Here is a 10,459-nt window from a genome sequence, read left to right as displayed (position 1 = left end):
GAGGTTGTTTGCCCTCTAATGCTTAGGGCAAGGTTTGTCCTATGTAGGGGAGAGCGGACATAGGAAAAGGGCATAGTAAAGGGGCGTAGGAGGGGATAGAGCAATGGGGGAAGGGAAAAGAGAAAAGGGTAAGGTCGCTGAGTATAAGGGTGAAAGAAAACGAGAGATTGACTAAGGGTAAAGAGCTGGAGGCATAGAGTAGGGGCATAAAGTAAGGGGTAAGGACGTAGGGCAAGAAGAAGGGAATAAGGGTGGAAGGGTAAAGGGATAAGTGGAGTAAAGAACATGGGGTAAAGAGGTATAGGATAAAAGAGAGGAATAGGTGAAGGAGGATAAGGCGATAGGGAAATGAGGATAAGGCAAGAAAGGGTAAGAGCATAAGGTAAATGGGTAAGAACATAGAGTATAAGAATGGGGGCTTAGGACAAGAAAAGAAAAACACGGATAAAAAGAAAGAACACAATAAAACAGAAAAAGTTGCGCATAGAACGACAATAAACAGAAACAGAAGAGAAAAAAGGGTTAACACTCATAAGGTAAAATGAACACATGGGAAAAAACATTAAAGGTAAGTGTACAGATAAGAATAAAAACAAACGATGGTATTTTATTTTATTTTCGCACTTTTCCACTATCTATTAATGACGCTAGATTTTGAGAAAATGTTCATCAGGTGTTTTTTTTCGGCCATAATGGGAATGTTGAACGAAGAGAGGAGATGAAGAAGAAGAAAAAAATAATAAGATAGAAGCTATGATGCTAGATTTTTTGTTATATTTGAAATGTTGTTATTCACGTTGTTGTTGTTGTTATAATTTTTACCATCATCAGCATTATTAATATTAATATTGTTATTATCATTAATATTATTATTATTGTTGTTGTTGTTGTTGTTGTTATTGTTGTTGTTATTGTTGTTGTTTGTTGTTTTTGTTGTTGTTGTTATTATATTATCATCATTATTATTATTATTATTATTATTATTATTATTATTATTAGTCTTATTATTAGCATCATTATTATCTTATTACTATTGCTATTGCCATTATCATTGTTATTAACATCATCATCATCATTATTTGTGTGCCTATTGGGTTATTAATCAATAATTTTTAAAACTATTTTTTGCTTCTTATATATGTTTGGTGTTAAGCATATTGTGCCATTATGTACAGGTGTATAAAACTTACTAAATGATTACACGTACACTTGTATGAGGGTCATAGGGAATGGGAGGGGAGAGAGAGAGAGAGAGGAGAGAGAGAGAGAAGAGAGAGAGAGAGAGAGAAGAGAGGAGATGGAGAGAGAGGGAGGAGAGAGAGAGAGAGAAGAGAGAGAGAGGAGAGAGAGAGAGAGAGAGAGAGAGGAGAGAGAGAGAGAGAGAGAGAGAGAGAGAGAGAGAGAGAGGGAGAGAGAGAGTGAGAGAGAGAGAGAGAGAGAGAGAGAGAGAGAGAGAGAGAGAGAGAGAGAGAGAGAGAGAGAGAGAGAGAGAGAGGGGGAGAGAGAGAGAGAGAGAGAGAGAGAGAGAGAGAAGAGAGAGAGAGAGAGAGAGAGAGAGAGTACAAAGAACAAGAAGAAAGAAAGAAAGAAAATATCCTGATTACCATTTTCTTTTCTCTCTCTGTTTTATTCTGAATTATTTTCACCCTTTTCTCCTCCAGTTTCCTCTCCACAAATGAGAAAGAAATGAGGAAATAGTCGCCATATTTAATCCTTTTTATTGACTTGACTCTACAAATCACTTTCTCTCTCTCTCTTTTTTTACGATTTAATGGACAAATGGAGGCTATTTAATGACCAATGGAAAGTATTATTAGGCGGGGAGGTAAAAAAAAGAAAAAGAAAAAGAAGTAGCGTATAATTTAAATAAAATTTGAAAGTAAGGGAAATTACCATATATATAGGGTGATTTAAAATTAAAAACAAGATTGTATTTTGTATGGAATTTTGTTAAAGAATAATGACGTTATGATAAAGCTGCGATAGTGACATTAATAATGATATTGTAATGACAGTAATGGTGATGACAACGGTATGATTAGAGTAATAATAATAATGATATGAATTCGGAAATTAGTTATGGTGATAAAACATTGATACTAGTAATAAGATGATAATCGTGTTATTATCATTATTATGATAATGATCATAATAGTGATCGTGATAATAATAATAATAATAATAATCATGATAATGGTAATGATAATAATAATAATATCCATATTATCATCACTGATAATAGTTATAATAACTATTATGATAATGACAATAACAATCACCATCACCATCTTCATAATCATCAGCATAAAAGTAAAATTGCACAGTCGATTATTATTATCAGCTAAGTGCCATCGAGTGCCAAGTCTTTAAAGGTGTGTGGGCGGGAGTATCGTGGGAGGAGTGCCAGCTTATATATATTTTTTTTGTTATCATATGATTTGATGTCTTTTGTTTTCCCTGCCAGGGGAGGGGGGTTGGGGAAAGGAAAAATGGTGGGAAAAAAAAAAAAAATGAGAAGAGAGAGAAGGGGAGAGAGGAGAGAGAAAGCAAAGCGGGGCGGTAAAAAAAAAGGGGGGGAAAAGGAAAAAGGGGAGGGGGGGTAAGGGGGGTCAAAAAAAATAAAAACGGGGGCCGGAAAGGGGGGCAAAAAGGGGGAAAAGAAAATGGGGAAAGGGAAGAGAAAAAGGGGGGGGGTAAAACGCAAGGGGAAACGGGGGGGGGAAAGGGGGGAAAAAGGGAAAAGGGGAAAGGAAGCAGGGAAAAAGGCGAAAACCCAACGGGGGAGGAGGAGGGAAATAAAAAGGGGGGGGAAAAAGGGGGAGGGGTTCAAGCAAAAACGGGAAGGATTGGGGGGGGGAAAAAGGAGGGGAAGGAGAAGGAGAAAAAATTAGGGGAAAAAAGGGGAAACAAAAGAGAGAGAGAGAGAAGGGAAGGGGGGGGGTGGGGGGAAAAGGGAGGAGGGAGGGGAGAGGGGGAGGAGAGAGGTTGGAGGGGGAAGAAGAGCCGGGCCAAGGGAAAGGAAGGGGGAAAAAGGGGTTGGGGAAGGGGATGGGGGGGGAAGGGAGGAAGAGGGAGAAAAAGAGAGAAGAAGGAGAGAGAGAGGGGAAAAAAAGGGGGGGGTTTTGGGGGGGAAAAAGGGAACAGGAGGGAAGGGGAAAGGGGAAGGGGGGGAAAAGGGGGGAGGAAAAAGGAAGGAAGAACAGGAAAATAAGGGGAAAAGGGGGAAAAAGGGGAAAAAGGGAGGGGGGGGAAAAAAGAGGAAAGAAAAAAGGGGAAAAAGGGGGAAGGAAGAAGGGGGGGAAGGAAGGGGACAAAGGGGAGAGGGGGGGGGTTTTTGGTTTGGTTTTGGGGAGGGTTTTAAAAAGGGGGGGGTTGCAGGGTCTGGGGGGGGGCCGGGAGGGGGGTATTTAAAAACGGGGGGGAAAGGGGGGGGTTGGGGGGAAAAATTGAGGGAAAGGGAAAAATAAAAATTAAAGGAGGGAAAAGGGGAAAGGGGGGAAAGAGGGGGGGAAAGGGGCGGGGAAGGAGGAAGGGGAAAGGAAAGGGGGGAAAAAGGAAAGGTGGGGGGAAAAAGGTGGGAAAGGGGAAAGGAAAGGGGAAGGGAAAAAAGGAAAAAGGAAAAAAGGGGAAAATTAAGGGAAAGGAAGGGGGAAAAAGGGGGTAAGGGAAGGGGGGGGAAAGGAAGAAAGGGAAAGGGGCGGGGGTTGAGGAAAAGGGGGGGAGGGAAGGGGGGAAGGAAAGGAATAAGAAAAGGAAGGAAAGGGGGGGAAGGAAGGGGGGGGGGGAAATTTTAATTTACCTTTTGGGGGAGGGGAAGGGGTTTTTTTCCCCGGGAACTAAAGGGTCTTCTGGGGGTCCACCCCATTTTTTTCTTTTCTTCTTCCCTTTTCCCTCATTATTTTTTTTCTTCTCCCCTTAAATTTCTGTCTTTTTCAAATTCCATCCCTGTTCACTTTCTTTTTGTTTTTTCCCCTCTCTCCCTTCCCATCCCCTTTCTTTTTCCCTCTTTTTCCCCTTCCCTTTTTTCCTTCTCCCTCCCCCCCCTCTCCCTCCCTTCCCCCCTCTTTCTCCCCCTTCCCCCTCCCCTCTCTCTCTCCCTAAACCCTCCCCTCCCCTCTCCCCTCCCTTCTCTCCCCCTCTCCCCCTTTTTTCCCTCCCCCCCCCTTTTCTCCCTCCCCCCCCCCCCTTCTCTGGGCAAAAGAAAACGTCTTCCCCAACCAACCCTGGGTTTAAAAACCCAAAAGGGAAAAAACCCTTTAAATTTGGAAACCTAAATATTGGCCGTCGAGTAAACCGGGGGGTTGTTTTTTCCGTTCCGCATCACCCGTTAAAAAAACCCTTTTCCTTGCCCGGGTGGCCATTTTCGGGTTGCAAAAAGGGGTTTTCCTTACCTTCGTGTGTATGGAAAATTCGGTAAAACCTTTTTTCCCCGACGGGGATTTGGGGGCCCGCGATTTCCCGGTTCTTCTTTTGCGAAGACCCCCCCCTTTCTCTTCTTACCCCCTTTTTTCCCCTTTTTCTTTTTTCTTCCCCTTTTTTGCCTTCATCGTCCCATCTTCTTGCATAGGGAAGCCCGGCCCTTTAAAAGGAAAATTTAAAATTTTAGTATTTTTTCCCTTTAATCCGAAAAAACGGGCCAACCGCGAAAACAGCAAGCCCGGGGGGGTGAATCGGTTTTATTATTAAAAACTGGGCCCTTTTTCCTTTTTTAAGCTCTGGGCGTGTGGGCTCGCCGAAAGGGGGTTCTTCAGTGAAACGCCGTTTTGGGCTAAATCCCCGGCCCTTGCCCCTTCCGCCGGTGAACTGCTTTGTCGTGTTTTGGTTGCCGGGCCCCGGTTTTTGGGGGCCCGGTTTGGGGGCCGTCTTCCCTCCTTTTTTTTTGTTTTTTTTTTTTGTGTTTTTCCCCTCTCCCTTTTTTTCTTTTCTGTTCTTCTCTCTTTCCCCCAAACTCTTTCCCGTGGGCTTCTGTCTCTCCCCCCCGCTCTCTCCCCCCTCTCTCCCCTCGTTTTTCTCCCTCTCTCTCCCCTCCTCTCTTTTTCTTTTTCTCTCTCTCCCCTTCTCTCTTCTTTTTTTTTTTAATAAAATTTATTATATATAAAATATATATTTTTAATATCGCTCTACCCTTTCGTTTTCCCTTTTCCCTCCCCTTTCCGCCCTTCTCTTCTTTTTTCACTTCCCCCCCCACCCTCCCCCTCTCTTCTCGTTTCCCCCTTCTCCCTCCTCCCTTTCCTTTCTTTTCCCTCCCTCCCTCCCCGCTTCTTTTCCCTCCCCCTCTCTCTCGCACCTTTTAACGATATTTCTCAAAATTTGGATCCTCCTTGGGGGGTATTTAAAACACTACAGCTGTATTTGCAAATCTTGTTTTTAAAACCATTTAAAAATAACCATGAAAACCGTTTTTCTGTGAGGGGGAAATTTTGGGGAAATGATAAAATTTTTCCCTTGCTTTTTGGCTATCATTTTTTAGGGAAGAGATTTTTTTATGAGTTCGGGGAGGGAGGGGCAGGGGGAGGGAGTGGGGGGGGATAGAAGGTGAGAGGGGGGAGGGGGAAAAGGGGAGGGGGAGAGAGGGGGGGGAGGAAAAAGGGGGGAGAGAGAGGGGGGGAGAGGGGGGAGGAAGGAGAGGGGGGAGAGAGAGGGGAGGGAGATTTAGGGGAGAGGAGGGGAGGAGAGAGAGGGGGGGGGGAAGGGGGGAGAAAAGAGGGGAGGAGAGAGGGGGAAAGAGGAGAGAGAGAGAAGAGAGAGGAAAAGAGAGAGAGGGGAGAGGAAGAGAGAGAGAGAGCAAAAGGAAAAGGGGAGAGAGAGGAAAAAGGAAGACAGAAAGAAAAAAAGAAAGGGAGGGGAAAGGGGGCAAAAGAAAAGGGAAAGAAGGAAAAAGTTTAGAAGCAGGGGAAAAATTCCAGCCACGTGAAGGCTTCTTTGCGTGGGGGTCAGCACTATAATTTCTTTTCTTCTCGTTCTCCATCTTCCTCAGTCTCAGGTTTTTTTTCTTCTCTCCTTAAATGCTGTTCGTCTCTCTTGCCATCCCTGTTCACTCATTCTCTCTGTTTCTCTCTCTCTCCCTCTTCCACTCCCCTTCTCTTTCTCTCTTCTTCCCCTTCTTCCTCTCCTTCTCCCTCTCCCTCTCCCTCCCGTTCTCCCTCTCTCTCTCCCTCTCCCTCACCCTCTCTCTCTCCCTCACCCTCACCCTCTCCCTCTCCCACTCCCCTTCTCTCTCCCTCTCCCTCCCCTCTCCCTCCCCCCTCTCTCCCTCTCCCCCCCCCTCTCTCTGTGCATAGCAGGGCGTCTTGCATGCCAACAACCCTCGTTAATAACCAAAGCGAGAAAAAAACGCCCTTAATATTTCGTAATCCCTGACTATTGGCGCGTCGAGTCACCACCGTAGTTTTTCTCGTCGCATACCAGTCGTTCATAAACCCTTTCCTTGCCCAGGTGCCATTTTCAGAGTTGCTATAAAGGGTTACACCAGATTAGCCTTCGTGTGTATGGTAAAATCTGTCAACCATTTTCGCCGACGTGGCTACTATGGGCCGCTGAGTTGCCGGTTCTTCATTTTGCGAAGACTTCCCTCCTGTTCTCTTCTTACACGCCGTTTATCACCATCTTTCTCTTTTCTTGCCTCTTGTGCCTTCATCGTCCCATCTTCATCTAAGCAGTCACGAGACCGGCACCTTATAAGGATAATTTAGATGATTATAGTATTATATTGCGCACTTAATCCGATAACTGGCAACCGCGACTAACAGCAGAGCCCGGGGCGGTGAATCAGCTGTTATTATTTATAACTGGGACCTTTTTCCTTCAGTAATTGCTCTCGCGTGTAGGCTCATTGCAGCACCGCGGGTCTTCAGTGCAACCGACGTCTTGGCTGCACTCTCGCCCTTGCACCCCTTCCGCCGGCTGAACTGCGTGTGCGTACGAGTGCATTGCGCTGGTCGGTTTGGCTGGCTCTGGGGCCGTCTTCCCTCCTCCTCCTGTGTGTTATTTTTGTGTTTTTCTCTCTCCCTTCCTTTCTCTTTTCTGTTCTTTCTCTCATTCACCCAACACTCATTTACTCGCTCGCTTCTGTCTCTCCCTTCCTTTCTCTTTTCTGTTCTTTCTCTCATTCACCCAACACTCATTTACTCGCTCGCTTCTGTCTCTCTCCTCTCTCTCTCTCTCTCTCTCTCTCTCTCTCTCTCTCTCTCTCTCTCTCTCTCTCTCTCTCTCTCTCTCTCTCTCTCTAATATATATATATATATATAATATATATATATATATATATATATTATATATCGCTCTAGCACTCGCTTTCCCTCTCCCTGCCCTCGCCCTTCTCTCTCTCTTTCACTCTCCCCCTCCCACCCTCCCCCTCTCTCTCTCGCTCTCCCTCTCCCTCCTCCCTTTCTCTTTCTCTCCCTCCCTCCCTCCCCCGCTCTCTCTTTCTCCCTCCCGCCTCTCTCTCGCACTCTATTAACGATACGTTCTCACAATGGATACCTCCATTGTGTATTTCAACACTACAGCTGTATTCTGCACATCTTGCTTTTAAAACCAGTTATATATAACCATGAGAACCGTTTTATCTGTGAGTGGCACTGTTAGGGAATAGATACATTTTTCTTTGCTTGTGGCTATGCACTTTTTTACGGAAGAGAGTTTTTTTATGAGATTGGGGGAGGGAGAGGCAGAGGGGAGGGAGTGAGGGGATGAGAAGGTGAGAGGGTGAGGAGGAGAAAAGGGAGAGGGGAGAGAGAGAGAGGGAGAGGAGAGAGAGGGAGAGGAGAGAGAGGGAGAGAGAGAGAGAGGAGAGAGAGAGAGAGAGAGAGAGAGAGAGAGAGAGAGAGAGAGAGAGAGAGAGGAAAGAAGGAAGAAAGAAAGAGAAAGAAAGAAAGAGGAGGAAAAGGGGGCGAAGAGAAGGAAGAAAGGAAAAAGATAGAAGAAGAGGTAAAATAAAAGGAAATTCCAAAAGAAAATAATAATTTATAATGAAAGCTTCTATGCCAACATTTTGTGATAGCAGATATATATTCGCGTAAAACGAATAAAACATTTCCACTGAAAAAAAGAAAAAGAAGAAGAAAAAGAAGAAGATGATGATGATGATGATGATGATGATGATGATGATGATGATGATGATGATGATGATGATGATGATGATGATGAAGAAGAAGAAAATGAAGAAGATGAAGAAGAAAAAAAGAAGAAGAAAATAAAGAAGAAGATGAAGAAGAAAAAGAAGAAGAAGAAGAAGAAGAAGGAAGCTAAAAACGGGAGGAAATCAATTGCAATCACATGTTTCCCGCGGCTCCCCTCCCCCCATCCCTCCCCTTTAACCCCCCTCCCCCGCCGTCAAGCCTATTGCTATGGGGCGCACCGGAAGCAACATCATTGCAATGATTAATCAGGACGGGCGTTTCGCTGCGCAATTGAGGCCTTCACTTCACGCTTGGTAGGAGAGGACTGGTCTGGGCGAGAGAACAGGAGAACACTTTTAGGAGAACATTGACCCTCTCTTGCTCTCTGTCTGTTTGTCTGTCTATCTGTCTGTTTCTGTTTGTCTGTTTCTTTCTCTGTCTGCCTCTTTCTCTCTCTCTCTCTCTCCTCTCTCTCTCTCTCTCTCTCTCTCTCTCTCTCTCTTCTCTCCTCTCTCTCTCTCTCTCTCTCTCTCTCTCTCTCTCTTTCTCTGTTACGCATGCACCCTCGTCAGGTTGCAGCATGAGGTGTAAACAGAACACCTTTTTTGCCACACGCCTTGCAAAGGAAGGCTCCTTTGCAACATCATCTAATCCAAAGTTTGCTATGCCATTTATAAACGCTTTTATTTGCCTTCCCTCCCCTCGAAAGAATAGAAAAATAAAAAAGAAGAAGAAAAGAAAAGAAACACGAGACAGAAGTGTTTGGCAACCGTCTCACCTTGCCAGCAGTGCATATCAAAATACGCATCTTGCAACCTGCACCTTGCATTCCTGGTTCCACGCTGCCGGGCCGATGCCGCGCTGCCGGACGCACGACCCACCCACTCCCTCGCACGTGGACGGAGGAAGTGCAGAGTTCGATGGCCCAGGCAGTTCATTCATTTTTTCTATTTCTTCTTGTTTTATGGTTCCTCGTTGTTGGTTTTTCTCTGTTTTTCACTCGTTTGTTTGTTTATTTATCTACCTGGCTTTTTTCGTGGTTTTGTGCATTATTTTCTTCATTTTTTTTTTCGTTTTCTGTTCTTTGGTTATTCCTTTTCCTCCATTCCTCTCAGGAGGAGGAGGAGGAGGAGGAGGAGGAGAAGAAGAAGAAGAAGAAGAAGAAGAAGAAAAGAAGAAGAAGAAGAAGAAGAAGAAGAAGAAGAAGAAGAAGAAATATAATAATAATAATAATAATAATAATAATAATAATAATAATAATAATAATAATAATAATAATAATAATAATAATAATAATAATGAGGAGGAGGAGGAGGAGGAGGAGAAGGGGGAGGAGGAAGAGGAGCAGGAGGAGGAGGAGAATAAGGAGAAAGAGAAGGAGGAGAAGAGGAAAAGGAGGAAGAGGGGGAGGAAGAGTAGTGGTAGTGGTGGTGGTGGTGCAGGAGGAGGAGGAGGAGGAGGAGGAGGAGGAGGAGGAGGAGGAGGAGGAGGAGGAGGAGGAGGAGAGGAGGAGGAGGAGGAGGAGGAGGAGGAGGAGGGGGAGGAGGAGGAGAAGAAGAAGGAGGAGGAGGAGAAGGAGGATTTGAAAATAACCAATTTCGCCATATCTCGAGAAATTATTAACACGTACGCACTGGATCAATAGCATAGTTGCAAAGCTGTGCGTGTGTGTGTTTGTGTCCATGTGTATGTGTGTGCATATGAGTGTGTGTGCGCTTTGTGAGTTGCGTGTCTATGTGTGTTTGTGTTTTTAGCTGTATACCTATATATGTACCCATGAGTGTAGGTAAGATCACGTGCACATATACGTATGTGTGAATTCTCATGCTTTTAAACCTGCTTACATGAATGATACATGAATGGGGGAGGAAGCCATTGGGGGAGGAAGCCATTGGGGGAAGAAGCCATTGGGGAGGAAGCCACTGGGGGAGGAAGCCACTGGGGGGGAAAGCCACTGGGAGAGGAAGCCACTGGGGGAGGAAGCCACTGGGGGAGGAAGCCACTGGGGGAGAAGCCACTGGGGGAGGAAGCCACTGGGGAGGAAGCCACTGGGGGAGGAAGCCACTGGGGGGGGAAGCCACTGGGGGGGGAAGCCACTGGGGGGGGGAAGCCACTGGGGGAGGAAGCCACTGGGGGGGAAAGCCACTGGGGGAGGAAGCCACTGGGGGAGGAAGCCACTGGGGGAGGAAGCCACTGGGGGAGGAAGCCACTGGGGGAGGAAGCCACTGGGGGAGGAAGCGACTGGGGGGGGAAGCCATTGGGGGAGGAAGCCACTGGGAGAGGAAGCCACTGGGGGAGGAAGCCACTGGGGGAGGAAGCCACTGGGGGAGGAAGCCACT

This window comes from Penaeus monodon, chromosome 42, assembly GCF_015228065.2.
Source record: "Penaeus monodon isolate SGIC_2016 chromosome 42, NSTDA_Pmon_1, whole genome shotgun sequence".
NCBI lineage: Eukaryota > Metazoa > Arthropoda > Malacostraca > Decapoda > Penaeidae > Penaeus > Penaeus monodon.
Note: the sequence above shows the minus strand (reverse complement) of the source record.